This window comes from Delphinapterus leucas, chromosome 4, assembly GCF_059928025.1.
Source record: "Delphinapterus leucas isolate spDelLeu-1000000601 "Yukka" chromosome 4, BTC_Dleu_Yukka2, whole genome shotgun sequence".
Lineage (NCBI taxonomy): Eukaryota > Metazoa > Chordata > Mammalia > Artiodactyla > Monodontidae > Delphinapterus > Delphinapterus leucas.
In genome coordinates, this window is record NC_143132.1 from 54,787,005 (window position 1) to 54,800,526 (window position 13,522).

The window sequence follows — 13,522 nt, forward strand, 5'->3', positions numbered from 1 at the left end:
TAAGTGCTGCTGGGAGGAATATGCCCAGAGGTTCTGAAACCAAAGCCAAATATTATCATCACTGGTGCCCATGGACCTAATCCTGCTGCGGGTTGCCAGACAGAGAAGCAGCACAGGAGAACGGAGTGGGGAGCGGAAGTGACAGGAGCCTGGGGGAGCGAGGAAGGATAATCTGAAATAACCTGGAGACGGACCAGCTTCTACAGCAAAGCACGGGCTGGGGGGCGGGCCTGGTGGCCAGGTGAGGTTCTCGGAGGCTGGGATGGGGGCTGGAGGGCGGCGGGGTGCAGGGTCTGGGCTCGAGGGGCCTGGCAAGCCCCAGCCATAGAGAGGCCAACAGGCCTCAGGCTGCAGTAGAAGCAGACGGGCATCCTGATGGCTGAGCTGAGCCCACCAACAGGAACGGGCTGGCTCCCCACGAGGCGTGGAGATGCAGCGGCTGGCGACCTGTGCACGTGCGCGGGGCCCCGAGCTTGGTTTAATTCTCCGCTCTCACGGGTTTGAAACGCTTACTACTTTTTAACAAGGGGCTGGCATTTTCATGTTTCACTGGGCCAGTCCTGCGCTGTGGTTTGGGGCCCTGGCAAGAGAGGGGAGGGCGATGTTTCTTGTCGGGTGACAGGGCCCCAGGAAGCAATTTAGGGCTTGGGGCCAAACTGCATTCCACTCCGCAGCCTACATCACTCTTACCTCCTTACCCTGCCTGATGTTTCTTCAGAGCAGTCTTCATCTCCTGAGTTCGAGTATTTATTATTGTTTGTTGGTTGCCCATCTCCCTTTTGCCCCTAAGAGGCAAAGGCTTAGTCCATCTTGCTCCTGGCACCATCCCCAGGTCCTCTCGCATGCTAATCCGTGCTGCAGGCATGGTGAGCCCCGGGCCTCGGGAATGGTAAGGGTCCCAGGGTCCCAGAGGAATCCCTGGACTCCTCAGGGGTCCAGGCGGAGCTCAGTCTTATGCACGAGGCTTAGAAGTCTGGCTCAGAAGATGAGCAGCTCTGTGGCAGGGAAGGAGGATGCTGGTGTCGAGGGAGAGATTTGTGGTGAGGCAGGATCAGTGTTTATGCTGTTCACCTTCATCTATTACCTGCCTCCATCTGTCTGACCGGGAGACTGGATGGAACATGTCGGTGGGAGAATCACTTGTGAACCCGAGGCAGGCGAAAGCAGCCCCAGCAAGACTGGTGGTTGCCGACTCTCAAATATCTTTGACTTCCTAAGAGCAATGTCCAAATTGGCAAGTGATGTGCCCGTTTATATCGGCTTGTGTTCTGAAGATGAAACGGAAGTGGAAACTAGTTGTTCTCAATTGTTCTCACCCCAGCAGATTGGTAGCAGCTTCCAAAGTATCAAAAAAAGCAACTACTGATTGGAATTGCATATGGGGCTTGATTTAAGACCCTACTGATGATGTCATCTTGTCACGTTTTAGAATTGGCCTAAAACTAGCTCTTGTCAACGCACTTCTCATTATCAGTAAATGCTCTGTGCTCAGGAGGCCCTGTACCTACGGCCATAGATACTTGTAGGGACTGCCTGACCCTGGAGTGTGCCTTGGACCCATGGTGACAGCTCTGTTTTTTTGGAACTAGTGCAAAATGTTCCATAACGAACAGCCTTCCCCTTCCTATCTGAGTGCCTCCGAAATCCTTCCTCTCTCTGGATATTCCTCCACTCCACCTTCCCCTGACTTGCACAAGGACAAATGAAGGTGCCGTAGCTAAAATCACAATAAATGATGAGCTTGTGTCCCTGTGAGCAAACCATGATAAATGTGGAGGCACGGGGCACAAAATAATGATGTTGATTTCCGACTAGCCTGAATGACATGCTTGGGAAACTGGTTAAACCAGGAAAGGCCTTCAGTACTGGCAAACTTTCTGCTGTGCCCAGTACCCCTCCTGGGCTCCGGTTAGACAGATAAAACTTTCTCCTTGCTGGTCATACCCCCAACCAGAGGAGGTGAAGATCCCTCTAAGGGCACATAGCCTTAGCTGAAATATTAACTCCTGTCTTATTGGTGAGGATTAAATGAATTGGTTATCTGAATCCATTTGGGCCGCTATAACAAAATACCATAGACTGGGTGGCTTGAACACCATTTCTTTCTCACGGTTCTGAACACTGGGGAATGCAAGGTCACGGCGCTGGCAGATTCGGCTTAGGGTAAGAACCTGCTTCCTGCTTCACAGACATCCATCTTCTGTAACCTCACAGGTTGGAAGGAGCTCTCTGGGGCCTCTTTTATAAGGGCACTCATCCCAGCCACCTCCCAAAGTCCCCACCTCCTGATACCATCACATTGGGGATAAGGTTTCAACATATGAATTTTGCGGGGGCCGCACAAGCATTGAGTCCATAGCAATGATACATATGAAATGTTTGGTGTGCCTTCAGAATTCAGTGCGTGTCGACTATTATTCCCTTTTGTTATCCTTAGCACCACCTTTGTCAGCTCAGCTTTTCTGATGGGGAAATCAATTCCTATCTTCACTTATTCCCTCCCTGTTTGGACTTACTGCTCCTGAGGTGAGGGTGTGGGCTGAGTTGTATGGCACTTCTCAATGATTAATCCATTATTTAATCCACCAGTAAAGATCTCACAGTTCACACAAAGGCGGAGCGTGAACGTTTTTCATGCAGGGAATGGACTGGGTCGGCTGACCTCTGGAGGCTGAGTGTCCTGCCTGTAGGGCACGAGCTGTCCCACGTGGTGACCAAATAAACCATGTGACAAGCAAAGAGAGGTGGAGTATGTTTATGGTATTCATTTGGGATTCCCTAGAGTCACATCAAGTCTCAGGCTCCCTAAAAAGAATGGGAACCAAATCAAACCTGTTATCAGAGTGGAACATCTCTTTCCAAGGCACCTTGTAACCAGGCATCACTCCAAGTCATGAAATCTGCAAAACAGAGATAATTACACCTGCCTGCTCTGTGTTGCACAGAGACAGGGCAAGGATTAATTAAATAATGACTGCCAAGAACACCAAGTACCTCGGAGGTAAAGTTCTACAAATGCCATCTTAGATTATTATTCAGAACTCCGTCCTGTAAATATCAGGACAGACCTTCAACTTATGAGACCAGACCACATCTGCGCGGCTGGAATTCCCCCAGAGGATGGAAAGCCTGTCCACCGAGCTAACACGTTATTAGAGAAACTTTGCTTCGTATGGTCACGCACAACTCAACGATGCTTTCTTAACTATTATCAGAGTCTCACACCAGGCACTTACATTCGGAGTTACAGCTTCAGTGGTAAGGTTGCTGCCTTCCAGAAGAAAATCTCTCCAATGGTTAGGACCTTGTTCAGCTGATCCCACTCCATATGACTTTATCCCCATCACGGGAGAGTGACCAAACATCCTGCTTTGCCCAGAATGCAGGGCTTTTAATGCTAAAACCGAGAGAGTCCCGGGAAAGCTGGGCGGGTGATCACCTTAACATGCTACTGATAATAATGATACTAAGTTGCTTTGTGACCTTAGGGATTTATTTCCGAATCCTGGTAACCTGTTCTATAAAATATTAGGCTGGAAATAATAATAAGAATGAATTTTGTCCAAGGCATAGTTTTGAATACTTCATGCTTAATACTCACTGTAACTCCTGAAGGAAGGCAGTATCATTATATCCATGTAACAGATGAGGCACGTGGAGATAAAGGAGTTTCCTTCAGGTCACACAGCTAGCAAGTAGGCAAGGCTGGGCTTCCAACCCTGGTGACATGGTGCCAGGCCCGTGCTCTGAAGTACCATGCAGTACTGCCTCTCTAAGAGACCTTCCAGAGTCCAGAGTTGATGATTTTCCTTAAAAAAAGCCATTTTTTCTTTATTTCTATTTATTATTATAGCAGCTCAATAAACTAAGGGTACAAATACAGAGAGATGTATATATAGATATAGATAGATAGATAGAGATACACACACACACACACACACACACACTCACACACACACACACACACACATAATCTTTATTTCTCCAATTAAAAATACAAACCAGCTTAGGACTCCCTATGCCAGATGGTCAACAAATCTGTTATCTCCCTGTGGAGTGTTGCTCTTTCACTGAACTGTCTCAGGCTGCAGGCTATGCAGGACACATGAGAAGTCAGCTACATCAAATTGTGGAGAGCTCTGAAGTCTTCTGCCACCGTTCCTGCTACTGTTTTCTGTTACTGCCCATTGGCTGTCCTGAAAACTGGTCTCATAGGCTGAGCCAGCACTGGCCTGGCGCATGCTTTCTGGGATGGCCCAGACACTCTCTCTGTGCCAGAGATGCTCAGAGATGACACTCCTTGCTTACTTGCTGGAGTTGCAGCTCTCTATGTCAGAATTGTATCAGAATCATGCCAGGCATCTGCCCCTGGTGGATGCAGACATTTCTTTCCTCTCCTCCCTGAAGATTCATGTATCTTGGGGTCAGGTTGCTTTTCTTTTTTCAAACCTCAATCAGAAAGTGCTGATTACTTCTTTTCACTGCAGTTGAGTTATTACCTCACAGTTCTAAGGACAGCAGTCTTAGTCAGCTCTGCTGCCAATACAAAATACCATAGGCTGGGTGGCTTAAATAACAGATTTATTTTCTCATCGTTCTGGAGGTCTGAGATCAGGGCTGGGCTGTGGTGAGGACCCTCTTCCTGGTTTGCAGAAAGCCACCTTCTTGCTGTGTCCTCACATAGTGGAGAGAGAGCTCTAGTATCTTTTCTTCTTATAAGGGTACTGATCTCACCACATGGGCCCCACCCTCATGACCTCACCTAAACCTAATTACTTCCCAAAGTCCATACCTCCAAATACTATCACATTGGGGATTAGAGCTCCAGTACATGATTTTGGGGTGGGAGGGACACAGTTCAGTCCATAGCAACAGCTAACTGATTATCTTCTAGGGATTCTAAACCCCATCTGGGGCATCTCACTCTACATGTGAAAAATAGCATCAAAATGATGACTTAACTCACCTAGTTTAGAGCTCAGTGACTTAAGGATTGGGTTGTAGTTCCAAGTGCCTTTGGCATATACCCTCATTCCTATTCCTGATTTTGAATTTAGAATTAATTTTTTTTTCTTTTGGCAGTACGCAGGCCTCTCACTGTTGTGGCCTCTCCCGTTGCGGAGCACAGGCTCTGGACGCGCAGGCTCAGCGGCCATGGCTCACGGGCCCAGCCACTCCGCGGCATGTGGGATCTTCCCGGACCGGGACACAAACCCGCGTCCCCTGCATCGGCAGGCGGACTCCCAACCACTACGCCACCAGGGAAGCCCCTAGACTTAATATTAATGTGGCTCGATCAAAAGAAAATTATTATTTTTTTCCATTCTATAATTGGCCATCACCATGAGCTAGATACCAGTTCCTGTCCACACCTTGTTTAGTGCTTCAGCATATGCAGAAGTGCTCACATGGGTTGCGGAGCTGAAAGCTGATAGTCTGTGAAATGGAGATTTGGTTGCTTGAGCTATAGGAAGGTCAGGCCTTCTGGACATGTGGTCTCTGATTATTGAAAACTGACTGATTAGAGGGGTTCACGACATCAAAAAGTTCCACTAATTCTTATAGCACCCACTTCTTTGTTGTTTGTTTCATCACCAGGCCCTCTCCACCCCACTGTTCAAGCTTTGGTTTCATAAAAAGCAATTTTGGATTTCAGGCCCATTAAAACTTTAGAAAAGAAATTGGGATTGATATAGGGCTGCTTACTTTTTATTTTTCTAAGCTAAGTCATGGGAAAATTAATTTCCAGCTACCAGCAACAATATGGTGTTACAAACAAAGGGAGTTCTATGACAGATATAATCTATAATTAAAATGGAGCAAATGTAACTTATGGAAAAACATGATATATCATTCATTTTTCTCATTTTGCTGAGAAATGGTGTTCTCATGGTGGCCTGGCAGGCGACAGGGACCAGCATTTAGAAAGCACTAGTCCAGCCCAAACTTTTGCCTCCATCAACCACCTGAGCCAAGTGATTGTTGCTCCTAATTTTAGGAATGAAGATTTCACAGTCCTCCTGGCATCTTGTTCTAAAATTTAATCATGCTTAAGTTATATCTGAGCCACCAGAGGATTGAATCAAACCAGTGAAGAAAAACACCCTGACCTAACTTTTGGGCAGGCTGTACCTTCTGGGGCATTTAAATCTGTAATCAAATCTCCTCATGGTCATTCACATTTGAAGTTGAGCCCTACACAGAGCAAGCAATCCTCAAATTAAAAAAATACGTGAGCAAAAAAAAAAAAAAGTGAGCACCATGTGATGCTCACCGAAGGCTTTTTTCCTCCACTCCCTCTTCTCTCTAGGGACATATAAATATTCTGGAAGCATTGGAATCAAAATAATACATCCCTCTTTTAAGTCATGTGATCTTCACTCAGAGCAAATACGAAATGAAAGCCACTCACTTCTTTGGCCTGGTGACCCAAGCAGCCATTGGAGTCACTGGCTATGTTCTACTTTTCATCCAAATTTCTGAGCCTCATCAAAAGCCTTTTCATAGTTATAGTAGGTCTAAGAAAAATGCAATCAGAATCTCTCTACCTAACATTTGTAATAATTAATGGAAGCATTGGAAGTCTGTTGCTATTCAGAAAATGTTCAGTAATCTTGACCGGGGGGTCTCTGTTCTGTTTGGGGTAGGGTCAAGTAAGGTAAGAAGATTGATTTTATTTGTTAAGAAGAGTAATTCATGCTACAAATAAGCTCCACAATGGAATTGGCTTTCCTTTCAAAATAAAATCACAGTACTGAAAATCTACCTTTTTTTTTTTCTTTTAAGTTGGGTTTACACACAACAGCTAGGTGTCAATATGCTTCATTATTTGCATGCCTTTGGGGTCTACATATAGCTGCAGAATGGTTGGAAGTTTAAGCAGAACACAAATTTAATTTGAAATAAATTTAGGAGACAATCAAAATGTTTATTTGCTTCAAAACTCTTCCAAGTAGAACAAACAAATATTTTGAAATGAAGGTTGGGATTAAGCTTTCTTACAGTCTGTATATTTTTATCATGTTTTACAATTATCCTGTCTTCAGTTCTTACCTAAGGTGACATCTTTTCCATACCTTCAAATCAGGACAATTTATTTAACAACATAACAGGATATTTGGAATTTTGATTATCCTTGAAAACTTCAGATGTGAGGCCACCATATCTGAATGTGAGCAGAAAACAACATAGTAAAATATCAAACTGTAGTCGTGATTATCAGAATACTAATTTTTATATTTCCATTTTTAAAAAAACTCACCTTAAGATGAATCAGAAGAGTTTTTACACAGACTCATACACATTCATGCCATGAACTAAAGAATTGCCAAAAACATACTTCCTTTGTTAATAAACGTTACCAGTGCACTAAACATTCTTCTACTTCTGAATCAATATAGAAAGATTTATGTTAGAAAAAAAGTGCTCCCAAGAATCAGGTAGACAGCTGAAAACAGGAAATATGTCACCTTTATTCAGTACACATCATTTTATTTATTTATTTTCTTGCGGTACGCGGGCCTCTCACTGTTGTGGCCTCTCCCGTTGCGGAGCACAGGCTTCGGACGCGTAGGCTCAGCGGCCATGGCTCACGGGCCCAGCCGCTCCGCGGCATGTGGGATCTTCCCGGACCGGGGCATGAACCCGTGTCCCCTGCATCGGCAGGCGGACTCTCAACCACTGTGCCACCAGGGAAGCCCAAGAACACATCATTTTAAATGAACGTATCATTCCTCAGAGAAGAGTATGCTTCGGGGAAGGTGGAAACACATTGTTCCACAGGGGAATTCTCTTTACCCAAGTGACCCTTTTACAAAAATTCTGAAAACTGAAATTGCGCAGTAAATGCAGATTACCTCTGTGACACGTGGGTATTTTGAATAAAGGTCCAGTTGTACCCTTTGCCCTCCGCCCTCAACCAAACCAAACCAAACCAAACCAAACCAAACCAAACCAAAACCCCACAGCAGTGAAGGCTTCAATGCTACAAGAATTCACTCAGTAAACCTTTGGCCAAGAAGAAGATATACCGCTGTTAAAACAGAGATAGAATTGTCTCTAGTGGCTTTTACAATCCAGTGGCCCTGCTTTTAGGAAATGCAAGAAATCAGGACATTACTAGGTCCATACACTATCAAGGGATTATCTTTTGAATACAAAACACAGCCCAGACTCTGTGAAGGACATCCGAGAAGGCCACAGAAACACTGAGCGGGGAGCAGGGTAGTAATGTTTAAATGAAACCTTTAACGGAGCGATTAGAAAGAGAGGCCACGTGGGGATAACACTTTCTGTGAAATATATAAATTATAATCCTCAAAGGTCCGACTTTCCATGTGCGTGTGGACCACGTCTCCATAATGCTGCCAGTCTTTGCTGATGTATTACAGCATTAGTGCTATTTATAATCAACAGAATTACTAACTCCGTAATCATGTAAGTTTGGTGATAGTAATTATGACAGAATAAATAGCAGTCAGAATGCCTTGCTGCAGTTATTGATGTTGATGGCAAACACAGCCAAGGAAGCCTTTCTTTCTCTCTTTTTTTTTTTTTCTTTTTCTTTTTAGGGAAACTGTTCAAGAGGGCAGAACCTGCAAGTGTTTGCCGAGAGAAAGATTTTATATACCATTTTAAAATACACTTCGTGAGGAGCTGAGATTTCGCAGTGCAGATGGAGAAAAAAGGTGGGGAGTATACATTAGAATCTGGTATGCTGTGTACTACTTGCCTTCAAAAGTCAAATACAACCTTTCTCTGTCCCCCAAAATAAAAATAAAATGAAATAAACATCCTGAAAGATGGCAGAAAGGTACCTTGCCTCTTTAAATGATTTATGAATAGTTCACTTATTTTAAAAAATAATCCCATATGTGTTTATATAAATTATATATGCAAACATATGCTCACCAGTTCCCCTCGTGGAAAGGCTGTGGCTTATCCAATTTGGCTTTGACACTGTCTTTCCATGGTCCTCTCTCGAGTGAGAGGATTCTGCTATCCCCCCAAAGTGCCTGCATATAGAGTTCCTTCTGGACAATGCCAAGCAGTTATTTATACATTTCTTACCACTGATGCTGGGTAAAAAATAAAATCCAGAGACTTTACCATCTATAATTAAGAGTTTTGCTGCCACTATGATATAAAGGTTGAGTTGAGAAACAGATATTTTATCTTCTGGTTGGTTTTATCTCCTTGTGGCTTAAATTACGAGCAAATGTTTTTCTTATTTCTTACTTTCCCCTTAAGCAGTCTTTTCAGCAGTGAAATTACTACTCATTCTTAATAACTACCAAGCAATAAAGTGAGATGTCTATTTGGGAGACAGTGGGTGTGCATTCCAATTATTCCATTCATCATGATTTTAGGGTAGCATAAGGCAGGGAGTTTCAGAGCCTCTGGGGAGGGTGGCTTAAAAGACTACAGGAAGTTAGTGTCAATGCTTCACTTCTTGATGGAAGAGTCAGCTTCATGAGAGCTCTGGGATTGAATAGACACAGGCAAATAAAATAAAATCAATCCCCGTACAGTTAGGAACTCTGTTAAACAGAGCACTAGTTTGAGACTGGTTTTAAAAGTTCTTGCCATTTGATTCAGCAATGTACGTTTCTAGGAATTTATCCTAAGGATAAATCAATGGCCGAGATGTACATTTAAGGACATCTTATGCATCATTGTTTATCATAGTCTATTTTGGTTCAGCGCCTGAGAGCAGAACTTGCTGGATACAGGTAGTTTATTTCCAAGATGATCCTGAGAAGCAGGAGGGAGAGAGTAGGAAAGAAGGAAAAACAAATATAATGAGGTGGATGCTTTGGGGTCCTGGGGCTGAACTCCACTGCACCCACATGGCTATCACTCAAAAATCCTCTGAAGTTTTCCTCTTGAAGGACAGATGGCTGGAGCATTTATTCACTAGCTCTATTCCCCATTCACTGAAGGTTGCCTGGGGGCAGGGGGGACAACACTGTCTCCTCTGCTTCCTGGCTCCTTCGGCACTGGAAAACCCGTGCAGCCTTGGGCTGGGTTGTCAGCACCAGGTGAGTCTGAGCCCTCGTGACACTTCATCATTGCAGTCGTGGCTGCAACCAGAGGTAGGTACACCAAGGAACGTGACTCTGGGAACCAGAGACATCACTACAGCCCAAAGTGCAAACACCCCAAACGGCCACTAATTAGAGACTGTTTAAATAAATTGTTATAGATTCATACAACAGAATTTTTTTATGACACCTGTGCTTATTTATGGATGTAAAGAGGCATCTGCCAACAAAAAAGTGAGTTACAAAGTGGTATATACACTATGAGTTTATTTATTTATTTTTTTAAGAAATTATAAGTATACAGATGTTCCCCAGGTTGTGGGACACAGAATGGACACAAAATTGCTCCATAAAGGATGTAATTTAATTTCAGAGACTGGACATTCTCACCCCAGTGTACAACACAAAGTAGCCCCTTGCGCAGGCAAACCGTGGGGAGTTCAAGTCAGCCCATGGCAGCCTCCCCACCTGGCCCGGTGACCCCACCTGCTGCCTGTGGAATCTCAGGTGTCGGCCGCTCCTCCCCTGTTGTTTGTGACATTTTCCTTTACCGCATTCTAACTGCAACTGCACAGTGGTGATAAGGCAGAGACTAGCAGTCTATTTGAAGACATAAAAGGAAAAATACAGCGTCCTTAGTACAAAAGTTTGCAGCTAGTCACAGGTGGTTCAATAGTTTTAAAGATCTTGTCTTTTTCTTTTTAAAAAAATCATTTAATAAAGGAATGGTACCACTGCTAGTGCTGATACGAAAGCAGTGGAAGCAAATCTAAACCATTTCAATGTTTATGACCTCGAGACCTTTGAAAACTACATGATTGCATAAACTGGGAGAGGTCTATATTCCCTAGGAAAAGTGGTTTTCTCTGCATGGTGGAGTTTCAAATTATATTCCTTTGTTGGCTTTTTTTCTAATATTATCTCCCAAAACTGTGTTAGTTGATAGCAAAGCATGATGATGAAGGGGACAGGGAAGAAACACAGAGTACCTTCTTAATCACTTGTGGTTTCGGTGGGAAATGGCCATTAAGAAACACACAGAAGGCAGTTCCAGAACATCTTTATAGGCATCTGTTGGGAAGAGCAGGCTGAAGCTGTGTCAGAGCACTCCAGATAAGATAGAGACGATATCAATTCCAACTATCTATGTGTCAAAAATGAGGAGAGCGATTACAGAGATGACGGTCAAAGTTTCCCCTCCCGCGCTCCCCCCAATCCTTGAAGTCACGTCTGGCCACCTGAAAAGGTGTTCCTCCTAGAGTCTGGGCTGGGATCTCACCTATTTCCATGAAAACACAAAACCAGCTTTCTGTCTTCACAGGAGAGCATAACCAGATAGCCTGGAACGTGGCTGGAGGCAAAGTTTCTGGAGAGACTTTCTCTGCTTCCTCTGACCGTCGATCAGTTGAACTGGTCCAGCTAGTGAGTCCCCAGATGCGAACAATTCTGGTTTGTCTACGTGGAATGATGCCAGCTGTATCCAGCTGGTCCAACCAATGCAAACCTGTCGACTGTGGACCCTCAGGCAAGAGCTAAGCTAAGAAGTATTTTGTATCTTTAAAATAAAAACACAATTATTTCCTAAGTATTTATAAATGATGTTATTTTTAAAGTGCCATATAGTTTTAAAATGCTTGCGTGTGCCCTGGCTGAATGCAGCTATAATAAAGTCTGTGAATTGAAGTTAATAAATATTTAGACTTTTCAGTGCGTAAAAAAGCGAAGGTTGATGGACACCCAGAAGAACAAGGGCATTACTTAAATGTCATGCATTTTAATGGAAAAAATGGCTCAGTTGTCCTTCAAAGCAATGATTTTCAGGCTTGTATTTTTAACACCCCGGGGGATCACCAATTATCCCAAGGGAGGCCACAGAATTGCCATTGCCTGTGTTCAGCTCATCGCATTCACTGATTTAATGGGTCCACCTGGACATTTTCCAAGAACAGTAATTGAAAATGCAGCCTGACAGGTTAGCAGGAGTGCCGGGGCTGGAGAGGGTCTGGGAGGCAGGGGTGGAGCAGAGGAGGGCGAGGTTTGCTCATCAGCCCCTCCAGCGGGAGGACACAGACCCCTGGCTACAGACTGGCCTTAGACGTAGGAGAGCGGCAGGAGAGTCACGTGACAAAACGATGCTGCTCTCTGTGAAACTCAGTTCAAAAGCAACCATGTTACAGAGACCATGTGTTATTTTCTCCTTTCCTCATTATCTGAAATCTTTTTTTTTTTCTTTTTTGGCTAGGTGGACTGTCTCAAACTCAACTAACCTGGTTCTATTTATGCACACCCATTATTACTGTTTGTAGCAGTAGTGGGATATTAACTTTCATAAAGTATTGTAAGTTTTATAAAATGTTAACTGAACTTTCTTCCATCTCTGATTCAGTATTTTCCACTACCGTCTCCATCCCCTCATGTCACTAGGCAATTCTGAGCTCATTTTCTCAAGGGAGGATGTCAGAGAAGGGAGTACAGGCAAGATAAACCCAAGGCCTCAGGGAATGATGGAGCCTTTGGGGAAAAACCAAATCTATGGGAAGGAGAGCGTCAGAAGGGATTATAAGGGAAGAAGTCTCCTCTGGGGCATGGGAGGCATTTCCCCAGAACCAGTAAAGAGACCAGAAAGTGTAGACAGATGTTTCCTTCCTGTTAGTAACTAGGAGCCTGAGAGACAATCTTAGAACTGGGTGACAGGTGGAAGCTGATGGCTCGCAGGGGCAGGAAGACCCCAGAGAGGGACTTTGATAAATAGAGGAAGAGGGTCCTTACATAGCCTCATAGACCCATTCCCACAACTCCAAAGATGTGGAGACACACAAGGATATGTGGGGAGAGGCATGGGGTCTAAGGTGCCAGCTGGACAGAAAGAAAGGATATGTCACTGGCAACCTGTGGGTCAACAGTTGAAGACGCATGGAGGCCCCAGCAGGCATGTGTGCGGAGACTCAAAGCCAGGCACCCGTACCCCTACTGTACTCATGCCTTGTGCTCCGAGGACCCCCAGAACTTATGCTCCACTCAGTGTGAGAGTGACTGAGAGTGTGTTTCTAGACTTGAGACAGACATTAAGTTTAGTGGTAGAAAATCAACTATGTTTTTGTACATCTGAATTATGAACAAGGTTCATGTCATATAGTGTTATTTATCCTACCCTCCTTTGTAGATGTTAGAATGATTAAACTTACAGTTGTAGATTTTACCATTTCAAAGCATGAACTTGTTAAAAATGGGGTCTTTCCAGAAGAGTGGGAGGTAGGCAGGAAAGGTATTATGCTCAAGTTGCAGATGAGGTTGCTGGGAAACAGGGTAAGAGAGACTAAAGAATGAGTCCAACATCTCACAGCTGACACCCATATCCTGTTTCACTGGACCAGTGCTTATCAATCCTTTCTTTTTTTAAAAAAATTAATTAATTAATTTATTTTTGGCTGTGTTGGGTCTTCGTTTCTGTGCGAGGGCTTTCTCTAGTTGCGGTGAGC